The 15,934-nt window shown below is 44.2% G+C and overlaps 1 long non-coding RNA gene across 1 annotated transcript in view; it reads right to left on the bottom strand.

Annotated features, from left to right (window-relative positions):
- LOC142786300 (uncharacterized) overlaps positions 1-15,934 on the bottom strand; it is a 114,004-nt gene that overhangs the window by 40,813 nt on the left and 57,257 nt on the right. The window contains exon 2 of the long non-coding RNA XR_012888993.1: positions 783-858. This is a non-coding gene — a long non-coding RNA (uncharacterized LOC142786300). The remainder of the gene's footprint in view (positions 1-782; positions 859-15,934) is intronic.

The raw sequence follows: 15,934 nt of genomic DNA, 5'->3' as shown, positions 1-15,934 counted from the left end.
ATTTGCTGTAATAATGCTGAGAGCTACCTTCCTGTTCATCACCAGCACCTTATATCTACTCACCACTTCAGATGTTGATAATTTACATGTTTCTTTTGGCAACGTCACGCAACTGTAGACAATTTGTATTATAACATATACACCTGCCTAACGTAAATATATTCATGCATTTGTACTATATTTAGCACCACTTTGTAAAGTTTTGATTGATAAAAATCACATGGCAGTCACCTCCTTTCTTCAGGCTTCGCATGGGATTGATTCGAGAGTTACGTAGCTTATGAGTAATTTTTTGCCGACATACGCATGCGTTTCTTTATGGACTCTTTTCGAGTAGTTGATGCTTACTCAATCATGGACTTCTCATTGATCGGCAATTTCTTCTGGAGATTTTCATTTTTCATGAAGGTAAAACGTCATATCTCGATCCCACGTGAAAAGTATACTTTCATTGTTACAATTCACCGTTTTACACAAGGCCTTCATTGTTGGTTCTAGCAATAGCTGTAATATTTCGCTAAGCACGTATTAGAAGTCCAATTTCTGACAAGGAAGAGAGAAGTGAGAAAGGAGCATTGCGCAACTTTATAGGAAGAAAGAATGCAGAAAGATAAGGTGCACACACGCCAAACATTACTGCCTTCATTGGTTTGATTCGGGTGGAAAAGCTCCGAATCATTTTGTACCAAATCCAAGCAATTTCACTATTTCATTATTTTCACATCGAGGCTAGAAACGTAATTGCGATGAAGGTAATAATGAATTATTAGCGAAACACTCACAAATTGACCACAGAAATCAGGATGTCTTGGCTTTCTTATTTTAAGTTGTCCTTGAGTAGCGCTGCCGCAGTCGCACCTGCAATTGTGCGAAACTGTTTTTGAACTAGTTGTGGCAAAAATGGCGCTACGTGCATTTCGCGGGAGTTTTGTTTCTTATGCCACCTTCTGTATAGATTGACCGCAGGTCAAGCTTTACAGAGGCGAAAAAAAATTGATGTCGTCTAATAAAGACGATAGTCATTCTTGGGGCTTTCGACGCAAAAATTTTGGTCTGTCCGTCTGTCTGTCTGCACACTTGTCTGTTTGTCCACTCTTACCGCATCGGGTACTTCAAACGGCCGATCCCATCTGCAGCGACCACCAATGTTGCTCAAGGTTGGGCGTTTATGATTGTGCAAGTGTCAGTTGAAAAGAAATTATTGCGCATGCCTGGGGCACCATAACAACATGCATATATTTTGCATGCATATCTTTTACTGGAAAAGCCATACATAAGTAATTTTAAGGACCGTAGCGCTTACCGCGCTGCGCTGACCATGCAACGCTTGCACGAAAAGGAGAGCGCTTCAAACGCTTTGCTAAGACGTGATGGTGGTGGCACCTACCCGTCGCCTCGCGTTCTACAGCTTCTCACCTCTGAGACGAGTGCCCAAGGCCACGCGCTTTGTTTTTCAAAGAAACTGCCAGATGGCACTCATGTCTCAAGTGTGAGACATGAGCGCCATCTCAAATTTCAACAAAGAGGTGCGAAATTTCAACAAAAAAGTGCTATGCACCACAATAGACAAGGATTAATCAAGTGGCGCAATGGCTTCATTTTCCCAACAAGATTGGGAAAGGGCTGAGAAAAGGGTTCATAGTAGTACATCGACAGGCCGAGATGGCATTCCAACTACGCTAATAAAGACAGTAGGTCCGAAGTCTAAGCAGGCTTTAAAAGAGGCAGTGAGCAAAATAATAATTGATGGAGAAGTTCCCATTGGATGGAAATTTAGCAGGATGAGCATGATCTATAAAGGAAAGGGGGACAAAGCTGATATAAACAACTACCATCTTATAACAGTGACATCTGTGGTCTACAGGCTGGTGCCCCGCCTCGGTGGTCTAGTGGCTAAGGTACTCGGCTGCTGACCCGAAGGTCGCGGGTTCAAATCCCGGTGGCGGTGGCTGCATTTCTGATGGAGGCGGAAATGTTGCAGGCCCGGTGCTCAGATTTGGGTGCACGTTAAAAAACCCCAGGTGGTCGAAATTTCCGGAGCCCTCCACTACGGCGTCTTTCATAATCATATGGTGGTTTCGGGACGTTAAACCCCACATATTAATCAATCCACAGGCTGGCGATGCAGATTATAAAGGAAGGAGTGCAGGCATGAATAGAGGATGAGAGGCTCCTGGGGGAACTACAGAATAGGTTTCGGAAACACAGGACATTGGAAGACAATCTGTTCCTACTGACGCAGTGCATCGAAACAGCAGAAAAGGAACGCAGGCCCCAGTGGCTAGCATTTTTGGATATCAAAAGATCGTATGATAGCGTGGTTCAAGAAGAATTGTGGGGAATACTGGAGAGAAGGCGTGGAGGATGTGGTCACTAATATTTAGAGGATATCTACGAACGTAACAACGTAGTTATAAAGTCGAAAAAACAGGTATCCAAGCTTGCAGATGTAAAACGGGGGCTTAGGCAGGGGTGTCCCCTGTCACCCTTATTATTCATGATGTACCTACAAGGATTAGAGGCCAAATCAGAGGGACCAGTTTCAACCTCTGTTTCGTCAAACAAGGAAAACTCATTGAACAGGCACTGCCAGCATTGATGTACGCAGATAATAATATGGTAATGGCCGACAACAAACGATATTTGCAGGGATTAATGGACGTCTGCGGTAATGAGAGAAATACCTTAGATTTTTGATTCCGCAAAAATTCAGCTCTTGACTTTTAATAATAATGAAGGTAGTGAGCTGAGATTAAAGGAGGCCGCGCTAGAGATAACAGATAAAGAAAAATATCTGGACGTATGGATAAGCAATTGGACCGAGAACGTAACAGAACACGTCATATACGTTACAACTAAAGGTAACAGGAATACAGAGGTGATGAAAGGTAGAGAACTGTGGAATCACAATTGGTATGATGTTGTGAGAGGAATTCGGAAAGGAGTCATGATTCCTGGTCTGACGTTCGGCAATGCGGCCTTGTGCGTGAGATCAGAAGTTCAAGCAGGATCAGAAATTAAACAACGGGAATAGGCAGGCTTGTTTTAGGAGCTCACGGGAATACTCCAAATCAAGGAGAACAAGTTGATATGGGATGGACATCATTTGAGGGCAGGGAAGCTAGCTCCAAGATAAAATTTGAGAAGCGATTGAGAGAAATGGGGGAGGAGCGTTGGGCTAGGAAGGTATTCAGCTACTTGTACATGAAAAATGTCGATACAAAATGGAGGAACCGAACCAGAAAATGGACTGGTAAATACTTGGAAAACAGCAGGGGGCCAGACCAAAAAGATTTATCGGTTGAGAAGAAGGTGAAAGAAGCTGACACTGATATGTGGAGAATCGGCATGATTAAGAATTCCGTACTAGAGGTCTATCGAACCTTTAAGCAAGAAACTGCCAAGAAAAAGATCTATGATATTACTAGGGGTAGTTCTCTGCTGTTTGAGGCCCGGACGGGAGTATTGCGAACCAAGACATATTGGCCCAAATACGAAGGGGTAGATACTGTATGCAGTGCGTGTGGTGAGGAAGACACCTGATAATGTTCTGTGAAGGGCTTCACCGTATAGTTCAGGACGGAGAAGCAGAGTTTTTCAAAGCACTGGGGTTTAGGGAGAGGAAGGGCAAAATAGACATTAAGTGGGTAGAATTAACTAGAAGGAGGTTATCTGATTGGTGGCTAAAGTCAAGGCACTAATGAAAATTAAACCTTTCACTCCAAAGTACAAATCCTTAAACTCACTATTTAAGGGGGAAAATAAATCTAGTTTTTGGTTCATTAGGTAATACGGCTTGGTGGCGCTAGCTACCACCCAATTTAAAGGGTACAGCCATATCCATCCTTCCATCCATGACGTGACTTGATGCGCTCGTTCACCTCCGCTGCACACTCGAGGCAATCTAACGCAGCACCTCCGGAATACCATTCACCAATTTGCTTGCGCAGAACACCTAATAAATGTTTTGTTCACTCTCCAGACGCAAGGCTATCGTCTTTCGATGACTGTTGCAGATTACATGCAGATACGGGGCCAATTTTTTAACGGGTGGCCTCCCACAGTATATTATTATAGCGTGGTCAAAAATGCTGTCAGCACACTAGAACATTTATCCTTGGAACGCAGGTATAAAAGTAAAACACACACGTACACACCCGCATTTATAATATATATATATATATATATATATATATATATATATATATGTATATATATGTGTGTGTGTGTGTGTGTGTGTGTGTGGGTGTGTGGTTGTGTGTTTGTAACGTAAGAAGGTAGCGATGGTTAGGAGTTAGTAGTAGAGGCAGAAAAGAAGTGCTTTAGAATAAACATGGCATATGAGCCAGGCCACGTCACCAATTCATCATAGCGTCACACGAGTCGACAGGATGAAGACCTCCCAGCCACTTCATCAGTGTCTCATCATCGACGCAGTTCTCCACAAGACGGCCTGACCATACATCGCCTACGGAATCATCTCCTGGCCACACACAGCGACCAGCACCATGCCAGAATCATCGACTGCCCTTCCCATCCCCAAGTACACCGGAGCAGTGGACGATGGACCTGTACAGGACTGCTGCGACCTGTTCGAGCTCCACGCAACCGCTGCATCATGGTCGGAACGAGAGATGATCACCAACTTTACCGACTACGTCTCCAGTGGGTCCTTCGAATTCTATCTCACCCACATATTTCAAAACGATGAGTCACGAGAAAAGATAAAACAAGAAATGATCATTTGGTTTAAAGAAGACAATGACGACTACGATGAAAATTCGCTTATAACTGACCATCCAGAGACAACCGCGCTCGGTCGCCGCAGTCAAAAGCACTGCTCACGCATTAGGACACCAAAAATGAATCCGCCTTTGAAACAAGAGCAATTAAAGCACACTCTCAATGAAAGGCAGCCAGATCTCTTTGCAGAAAGAGTGTACCCTCCACCGCACCGCGTTTCGCAACTGCCCGATCGAAAACCAACCTTTAAGTCATCACTGCACTGTATCACTCACACTAAGGAGCCACCCTGTGCACAGTACTTTCCGTCTCGCGCACTTAGACCACCTCCTACTTTTCTGTCGCTTGGCCCTTCGGTCGCTCACAACACCCACCTCGCGTCTCATGTGTTCACTATGGTCGAAATAGAGCGGAGAAGCTCCGAGCATGCTCAGCCAAGCCCAGGAACTACCGTCCATATTCATGCATCAGAACAGTCAACCTACAAAGTTGTTCAGACAGAGAAACAATCCCAAGCAAAATCCGTCCAAATCAAGCGTTTTCCAGTGTCGCCGTCGAGTTCTCAGTCACCTAGGAGTCCAACAAACACAGTAGGCTCGGAAGAATCAACTCTCAAGCACTGTCCTGTACCAGAAGCGTCTACTAAGAACGGCGTTGCAAGAGCCTCCAAAGACCTCCCTTTCGATTCTAGTGCACAACCTTGATTTTCTTTCGAGAATCACGACAACCCAACCACTACCAACCATCTACTAATCACATCTACTATGAAGAAAAAGCAGGCTCGTGTTACTAAAGGAATACCACCTCCTCAGATTTCGCAACATCAGCAGTGCCATCAAGAAGTCAAAGAACACCGGAAACTGCGGCAGTTACATCAAGCACAGCGAGTAACTAAAACGAGATCACAACCAGATTTCATTTATTTATTTATTTATTGATACTGTTAGCATACATGCCAAAACAGGAGTTGCTCGTCTGGGCATACAAATTTCAAAAGTCAATGCAAAAATAAAACATCTCATAATTTGACCCAAAGAAAGCAAAAGCAATGCAAAAAATAAATAAACAATCCAATATTCAATGCGCACACTGCAGCATAACTCGGCAGAACACAGGTGAGGAATTGAGTGCCTTATCACCGCTCAGTTCAACATTTCAAACGCATATTTGAAATCTTTAACATTGTTACACAGTAAAACATCATTCCGTAACTTATTCCATGTGTCAATAGCGGATACAATAAACGAATTCTTGAACAATTTTGTGGTATGCTTCATAGGTTTAATGTGTTTGGTGTGCTTTGTCCGCGAATGCGACGTGTCTAGAGTGAAAAGTGTTGTTATCTCTGTTTTGTAGAGATAACAAAACAGATTTATGGCTTAAGGCTGGTCGTCAAAAATGACACCAACTAAAGGAAAGACCAAGTCAACATCTGAGCCATATTCGTAGAAGGAAGCGTCAAGGAAGTCTTCTGTACGAGCAATCAACGCTTCACGTAAAATCCTACCGATGGAGATACACCACAGAAAACCACAAAAGAGACTGAACGTTACGATTTGCAAATTGCAGGTACGCAGACATCGTATCATCAACTTGGGTTTTCGTGAACGCAAGCTTAAGGCAATGCTTCTGTCTCAGCCACGACAAAGAATATAACACCCACGACAGAAAACTTGGCGCCTATGACGTCCGACCTTCAAATTCTACAGAACGTTCAGCCTCGTTGGTGCTTCGAAGCTGCTGAAGCCGTGTCATGGTCAGAGCAGTTGTGCAGGACGCGGTTATCTTCTCTAGAACGCCACAGCCAGCCGCGTCCACCTGAGTTCTCTTAGATATGGCCGGACTGCCTCCCTCTGCTGTAGATGTTTTGTGCGAGTTAAGGAACTCCCCTCTGAAATGGAACTATGGTGCATTTCGACATTTTTCACTCGCTTTACCACCCGCTTTTGGTGTTTTGTTAAGTGTCTGACGCGACTTCTTCCGGGGGGGGGGGGGGAATCCGGGAATCCTGTAACGTTAAAAGGTAGCGATGGTTAGGAGTTAGTTGTAGAGGCAGAGAAGGAAGTAGTGCTTTGGAATAAACATGGCGTATGAGCCAGGCCACGTCACCCATTCTTCATAGCGTCACACACACACACACACACACACACACACACACACACACACACACACACATATATATATATATATATATATATATATATATATATATATATATATATATATATATATATACAGTAGAAAATAGGTCAACAAACGTGCAAAAACACAAGTGTTACTAACGTTTCTGCAGGTGGGCCTGCCTTAGTCAGAGATCTTTCACTCCGACAAAGGCAGGCCCACCTGCCCAAACGTTAGTGAAACTTGTGTTTTCGCACGTTTGTCGACCTATTTTTCTACCGCATTTTCCACAGGATCCATTAAATTTCACCCAACCATATATTCTATATATATATATATATATATATATATATATATATATATATATATATATATATATATATATATATATATATATATATATAGCCACTAGTACAAGTGCTGAAAGTAATATTTCAATAGATGCTGGCAGGCTTGTATGTGCCGCTGTTCAGAAGAGGACGAAGATGCGCGTGCAGAAAGAAAAACAATAAAGTCGTATTGCCGTCGTTCGAATAAGTTTGACGTCCTTGTGTGCCATTATATACAGGTTACAGTTACGTTGTAACGTGACAACTTGTGGAGGTGCTGGGTATTGGTCTATGCACTGTTACTACGAGGAAGATCTCGGCCCCAACATCGACGCCTTGGTAGAAACAGCCAACCTTCGACGCAGTCGGCGGCAACTAGGCCTACCACCTCAATTCAGCCCTCTTCCGGAACGCTCCAGAACCATGGAATATGCGACAACTGCAAGCCAGACTAAACAGACCGCGACTCCGCCAGCTCCATGGCTACCAGCCTCTCGTACGCAAAAGCCTTTCTATGGGGAAGCCTACGAAGACCTTGAAGACTGGCTAGACCAGTACGATCGAGTTGCCGTTGCCAACGAGTGGGACGAGCACCAGAAACTGCGGTATGTCTGTTTCTACCTGGAGCATTCGGTGCGTATTTGGTTCGAGAACCACGAGGCCGCCTTGCAACCAGGCCGGTGTTTTGCACTCAGCTGCGGAACACGTATGGTAGGGCCGACCGGAAATACCAAGCGGAACGTCTCCTCAATTCTCGCAATCAAAGACCCAATGACAGTGTGACCATCTTCGTTGAGGAGATGTCTGGTCTGTTTCGTCGAGCGGACTCTGCAATGACGGAAGACAAAAATAACGTATTCTGATGCGCAGTGTCAAGGAGCAGCTGTTTGTAGGGCTTGTACAAAACCCACCAGCTACCGTGGCAAAATTCTTCCGTGAAGTGACGACAATAGGAGCGAATGTCAAGACACCGGTCGTCGAAGTGTGAGCGGCCCGACAACCTGGCATGTTTGTCAGCTCCCTTGGTAACACCCGATGTCACGAGCATGAGCGACCTTGCTGAGCTAGTCGGTAGCATTGTACGCGACGAGTTGCAAAAGCTTTACGCAGTGCCTTCACAGCCTCAAGTGGCTGCTCTGACAGACGTCGTCCGTGAAGAGGTGCGGCGGCTGGTATGACCATTAGCGCCACCTCCAACCGAAGCTCCTCTGCTAACGTACGGGGAAGCTGTACGCACTCCTGCACCAGCAGTCAGTTATTTCCCCAGACCGACTAGCATGCAGACGCCGCAGCACTTTTCGAGCCTGCCACGCTTTGAAAACCAAAGATAGACTTGTCTGCAGATGCCACTGTACTTCTCGGGCCCGCCACACCATGAGAATGCGCGACCTAATTTGCGGAAATCTAGCGTGTGGCGCGCTTAATTCCGACAATCGGCCACTGTGCTACTACTGTGGTGAGCCAGGTCACTTGTACCGGGAGTGCTCGTAGAGACAAATGGGCCTACCTGGACTTCGGCCAGACGCTCGTCGGCCCTGGGACGGCGAACGACCCCGCGCCGTCGCAGAATACTTAACAAGTCTACCGTATTCGAATCTTCAGCGACGCCAATCATGCTCTCCGTCTCCTCGACGCCCTAAGTCCGCGAATCAATACTCTACTTTCGCCGATGTTGTTTCGACATGATCCGCTAGGTCCCCAAGTCCACGCCGGAGAAACTAGAATCAGCGGCCTCCGGGGGTGGGACCACTGTTAAGCTATCATAAAAACAGCCTCCTCCGACCCATCCGCCGACCTTCGACGATTCCTTTCAGCCGACACCTCACATCGCGGACGAACCCGTTTCTGCTGAAATTGCCGTCCTTGTCGACAACCGTCCAGTGACTGCTCTGTTCAACACCGGCACCGACTACTCAGTTATCAGCGGTGAACTTGTGGCTGAACTCAGGAAAGTCATGACTCCTTGGGGGCATGGACCAAACCTTCGGACAGCAGGTGGTCATCTCTTGACACCAATCGGGAGATGCACCGCAAGGCTGCGAATCTGTGAGTCGACGTTCCATGCTTCTTTCGTTGTGCTTCCCGAATACACCCGGAAAGTTATCCTTGGCTTAGATTTCCTTCGCGAGCACGGCGCTGTTATAAATCTTCGAGACTGCCTCGTAACTTTAGCTGACGACTATGGCCCGAAGCCTAGAGATACCGATCTGCAGAAAACTGCGCTTCGCATTGTCGACCACACCGTCAAAACTTCCGCCACGCACCAGTATGTTCATTACGGTACAGGGTGACATACACCATGACGGTAGTGGTATCGCTGAAGCCAACCTTTCGGTGCTCTTGTCTCAGCAGATCTGCGTTGCCCGCGACATAATTCAATTTAAACGTGGGACGACTGAGTTGTTGGTCACCAATTTTAGGGGAGCATACTATCTGTCTATCTATCTATCTATCTATCTATCTATCTATCTATCTATCTATCTATCTATCTATCTATCCGGCGAACGCCGGTGAGCACGCGCACTGCGTCATGTCGAAAAGTATTGGCACCTCGACTGGGGCATGTAGTCATGTTTTCGCACTAGACGCATCTCATGATTATCATGTTTGCACCAGTCACATACCTTCGCCATCGATTAGCGTGACGTAATACCAAGTTTGGCATATGTAAAGCCAGCGAAACGGCCGTGAGTGCATCATCAGTGCGGCATGTAGTCATGTTGTTACATCACACGCATCTCATGTTTATTATATTTGCACCACTATTATGCCTTCTTCATTCATTCACGTCCCGTATAACCAAATTTGGTATAGGTGAAGCTACCGAAACAATCGCCAGCGCATCATGAGCGTGGCATGTAGTCATGTTGTTACATCAGATGCATCTCATGATTATCATGTTTGTAAAAGTCGCATACCTTCGTCATTCATCCACGTACTGTAATACCAATTTTGGCAAATGTGACGCTAGCAAAACGGCCGCGAGTGCATCATGAGAGTGGCATGTAGTCATGTTGTAACATGACATGCATGTCATGATTTTGATGTTAGGGTCTGTCGCGTGTGTTCGCCATGCACTCTTGCCATACCATACTAGTTTCGTGACATGCCATGTCAACGAAACTACCCCAAAAGCTGCAGGACCAGGTAATGCAAATCATGACATTCGTGAGATACTTGTCTAGATTTTTATGTTACCGCTAGTCAAATATGCTTTTCACACAGTAATGTTTGCCATACCAAAGTTGGTATCGATACCATTATCGAAACGGCCAGGAGGGCTAAACGTTGTAGGCGGCTAGATAGATAGATAGATAGATAGATAGATAGATAGATAGATAGATAGATAGATAGATACATAGATAGATACATACATAGATAGATAGATAGATAGATAGATAGATAGATAGATAGATAGATAGATAGATAGATAGATAGATAGATAGATAGATACGCTGAACGTCGCCGTAGTTCCCTAGGAAATACTTCGCATTTAAAAAAAGTCATGCGCTGTGTTAAAATATGTTCAAGCACTCAAAATACAAGTCGAGCAATGCAACTTTGGAGAACAGCGAGATTGCTTTATCAGAGAACAAATTGTGTTTTACACGAATGAATCGACGCTGCGAAAAAATGTTTCGATGGAAATCATCAAGTTTGATAGAAAAGAAACAACTATGCCAGACGCCGGAATCGCTGTAACAGAATGAGGGCGTCGGGAATATTGCGCAAAACAGCGTCTATGCTGTTTCAAAGTATACAATGAAGACGCAATTGTGGTGAAAATGGTTGCAAACTGTACTGTTTAAAAACGTGCTATCGACGACACGTGCCTAGAAAATCAAGCCTAAAGTAAAAATCCAATGAATGTCATAAGCTTCCCCCTAGTTTCTTGTCAAGAAAAGTGTAGAATTAGCCAGGTGAGCAAGAACAGCACTGACGACGACATTTGCGTCTAGGAATTGGAACTGACAAAGCAGACCTCGGGAAGGGATGCCGGAGGAGAGAGAGGATGCGAGTGTAAACTAGCAGACGCTGATCAGTATTGAAAAGTAGGCAAGTTGGTGACGAATCGCTTTCTAATTTAAACAGTGCAAAAAACAAAGACAGAGAAGTAGGAAGCCATAACAATACGAACGCTGCATGCGTCGGTATCGTGACGCGAGAGATGGGAGAGCGTAGGAAAGGAGGGGCAGACTGCACACAACCACAATTGTCCTGAAAGAGCAGTGGGCAGAAATGCCCAGAGGAGTAAGAGGGTAGAGCGAGCGTTAGGTTAGCTCTCAGATGCTTAAACCGTTGGCGTATTTAGGTGAGAGAGGGGGAAGCGTGGGAAAAGAGAAAGAGGGTAGAGTATGGGCTTGCGCAGTAAGGGTGAACACGCCGCGCTTTGGATTTAGCTCGACCTTAAGAACCTTCGAATTTAAAATATCTAATCACTATTTTGAATTTTAAAAACCATTCCTAGATTCCGTAAGCGTGAAAATCTGAAACTTGTGTGGAGCGGCGTTTCGATTATAATTATGCTCGAGCAAACAAACTTAAACCTTGCATTGAACATGTATTTTAGGTCTTCAGGTTTTATCAATGTAATCAATAGAATAACATCTTTACCAATTCGTATTTCTCCTCTTGACCCTCTAAATGTCCATAGTAATAATACTAGAGAATGCAGTACACGCTCATTGGTGTGTAACCTAAGCAACCGCTGCTCTATGTATTTAATATCTACTGATTACTCGAAAAGCGTAGTCCAAGCATCTTATCAATGCATCACTCAAGCGAACCAAAAGTGATTGAAGATTGACGTCATTATCGACAATTTGCTACGTGTTTTCAGAAAAACAGATGCAAATGAATTATACAACAATTTATTGGAACATTAAGCTATATATGCGCCAGAAGTTTTTATAGAAACAGCCAAGCATTCGAAAATAATTTTAAAGCTTTGGGTTGCATTTGAGCTTGCATAAATGATATAAACAAAAAAATCTCTACCAATTATTGCTACATACGCGACCCGACTTGACATTACAGACATATAAAGAATTTAGAAGCAGACAGAATGCTGAAATAAGGCCAGCAAAGGCAATGCCCTACTAGGGATTATTCATAAATGTTTCCAGGCAACGCCCAGAGAATGCATGGCAAAGGACTAATTCTGTTCTAGGTTTCCTTAAGGAGACTGCTCTTAACATTGATAAAGCTACACTCACTTGAGATAGCAGGCGCGGCCCCTGCCGATTACTACTAGCGGCAATGGCAGCGTGGAGGAAACGGCCCGCTGCAAAACTCTTTGCGAAAGAGCATTCTTTGCTTCTGGCGATGAGGGTGAAATATACAGATTGTAAGTACATGGGATTGCAGAAGACTAGGAATTGAGAATAAAAAAATTGCATATTAAGCCTATAAAATATGTTTTGATATTTATTGTTCTTCAGTTGGAGCACACTTAAAACTTAATTTGAGAGACTGCGATTTACCCAAGCGCCATAAAATACGCTAAGGTTTCAGTTATTCATAAGGATTGTGATCGGAACTCTGCGTCAAACTATCAGCTGATATCTGTACTCCATGTTTTTTCAAAGGGTATAGAAAAGCTCGTATTTATTCGAATGACAGACTTTTTGTATAAAAAGACCGTTCTTACTGTTACAGTATGGCTTCCGATGAAAAATAGGTTGATAGAAATGACACACGTATCACTGAAGAATTACGTGTTAAAGAGCTTTGAACCTAACTTCTATACAACTGGTATATTCTTACATTTGATGAAGCTTTCCACAGTCTTGATCACGAGATCCTTATTTACAAAGTTTCCTTAGATGTGTCTCGTGGAAGCCCGCTAGATTTATTTCAGTCGTATTCTAAAGAACGAAAACAATGCGTCTCAATCAATATCCTCAAGTCATTCTATTTACCCGTTGTATGTGGTGTTCCCCAAGGCAGTATTTTTAGACCACTTTCAATGAGATATTGTTAGAAAGCTCGTGTCGTAGAAATTCCACCGTCGTTGTCGGCACCGTTCATTGTGAGCGGAAAATCGTCCGTGAACAAAAAACCGAGAAAGAAGCAAATAAAATAAAAAATGAAATTCTCGGTCTCATTGAGGATTGAACCCGAGTAGTTCGCGTGGCATGCAAGTGTCGTACTACAAAGCTACGACGTTACTTACAGCTGCTGCGGCACAAAACGCTAGATAAACGCCATGTAGTGAGAGGTGTAACCTTAATGCATTTTGTTCAACAGGTGTCACAATGAAAACGAGCCCATTCGGCGATTTGTAGGCAATTTGGAAGGCCATCAAACTACGTCAAAAAAGGTGGCAAATGTGCAGCCATCGCCTATAAAAACCCACAAGAACTTTCAAACAGCTCCACAAACGGACAGCTTTGTCCATCCAGCGGAAAGCATATCATGCTTTTTCAGAGGTGTTGATCAAGTAAATAGCAAACGCTAGATAATATGCTGCTATCTGCGAAGCATTCTGAAACATCTTTATGGCCTGCAAGATGGCGAGCGCGTGACGTGTATTTTGGAGGCCATGCAACTCTTGCTTCAGATCGAAAACCTGTATGTACTGTCAGCGTCAAAGAAACCCGAATAGCGGCAAAGCTTCAAGATAGTATAGTTCCCACCGTCCACATATCACTACAAACAGGCACGCATATATGCGCAAAGCTGCCGAACAGGATGCGCGTGCCTGTCAATGGTGAAAACTGGATGGCAAGCACTACACTATCGCGTAGGCTTGCCGCTGTTCGGGTTTGAACTAACGCTGATAGTACTATTCACGCGCGCACGCATGTGTGTATGTGTGTATGTGTGTGCGTGTGTGTGTGTGTGTGTGTGTGTGTGCGTGTGGGGTGTGTGTGTTTGCCATCTGTGAGACATTGTGAGAAAATGTGTCTGGACTACAGCAGAGCGCAGTTCTAGCAGAGAGAAGTGGCCACACTGCACAGACACTGCATTACTATCGATACGTTGCGCTTGCATGGCGTGAGTTCGTTTGTGTGCGTGTGTGTGTGTGTGTGTGTGTGTGTGTGTGTGTTTGTGTGTAACAAAACATATCAATAGGTATGCACTTAGCGGTTGAAGGACGGCACTATAGGCGCCGGATTTCGCTATCGCTTTCAGCACTTAAAAACAATGCTTAAGGGTCCCCTAATTTTTGTTCATTGTATTTTATATTTGCATTGTAAGTATAGCCATTGATGCGAAGTCTGTATGAAATTTGATTTAAACAACCCCTCACTTCCAAAGTGACTTGGTTCCTTCCTCAGGGGGGACTGTGGCTACGTTGCAGCAGCGTCTTTAAGGCGCAAGTGCGCGGTTGATGACCCTTCCCCCCTCCCCTAGTAACGCAGAATGCTATCCCAACGTTGAATGAAAGTGCCCAGATGTCAGTCAGCAACGTTGCCTAAAAGCGCTGCATGTCCTCTTTGACTGATAACATGATACTGTTTCTTGTAACATTCAGGGCGAGATCGCAACATCCAGGATCACATTTTCAACGTCATGGCAATGTTTTCACTACATACCAATAACGTGGTGTTAACATTGCTGTGTGACGTGTTGATGTTCACGCGACGTGCGCAGAAAATATATACTACTGTGTGTTTGTTAATTAAAGGCGTCTTGACTTGTTACAGTAACCACCCCGAAGCTTTTGGCCAGGAAAAAAGGCTCTGGTATGGTGTGAAATACTGCATATTTATTGTTCAAGGGAAAAATGTTTCCTAACAGCTCTTTATCACCGCATTTGTACATGCATAATCAAGTGGTGTTAGACTAGCCAAGCTATAAAAATGTTACAGCGCACTTATGCGACTAGCCAAGCTATAAAAATGTTACAGCGCACTTATGCATGTCCGTAAGACCAAGAAGAGACTTTTCAAGTCTTAAGCTTCCAACGCATGTATTATACATACTGCACTTTTGTTAGAGCATTAAAAATGTGGTTTTTTAGGAAGACCACTTAATAATACGGTGGAATTTTCACAAGGAGCACTTCACAGAAAGTGTATAAATTATTTCAATTCTCTAGGAAAGAATTCATTATCAATTCTGAAGACTGGTTGAAAAGAAGCTCCAGTTTTTTTATCTTAAGGTAGAACTTTTGACAAATTAAGTTTGTTGAACCTGTTTGTCTAGGGCTCAGAAACAGCTCATGAACATTGCTTCAAACCATTCAAAGCTCTCAAGATTGAAAGATGTCAAGCTGTCAAGGTCAATATAGGTGTAATCACAAATGATTATCCGTCTGCATTGTTAGCATGTTGCATTCATATTGCTCGCAGGTAGTTTCATTAACAGGCTTCTCGGCTCCGGGACGCAGGGTACCCGTTGGCTGGACGCTGGCTGTAGGTATTAGGCCATTAAAAAGCCTAAACATGGGACAGAACTGAATTTAAAAACGGGTGGGCAGATTATTCCAAGCTGAAAGGTGGTAGCGAACTCTCATGTATGTTGAGGAAGGGTCAAGCAGCCGTCCCCGTGATGAAGCCCACCGTCGACCTCCTCTATCTCAGCTTCCAAATTTTCAACGTCAGCTGCAGCCTCTACGTCGTTGTCAATTCTTCTGAACTCATCATACTGGTCAATAAAAACTGCGTGAATATTTCAAAACTCACAGATTCGTAGGCGATCCAGTTGCCGAAGGCGTTCGATTTCTTCGATGACTTGCGTGACGGCCTTTTGTACTTGATTCCGCCTTTCGTAGAGAGCCTCCATGATTCGCC

Source organism: Rhipicephalus microplus, unplaced genomic scaffold, assembly GCF_043290135.1.
Source record: "Rhipicephalus microplus isolate Deutch F79 unplaced genomic scaffold, USDA_Rmic scaffold_22, whole genome shotgun sequence".
In the NCBI taxonomy this organism is placed as follows: Eukaryota; Metazoa; Arthropoda; class Arachnida; order Ixodida; family Ixodidae; genus Rhipicephalus; species Rhipicephalus microplus.
This window is presented reverse-complemented; position numbering and strand designations above follow the sequence as displayed.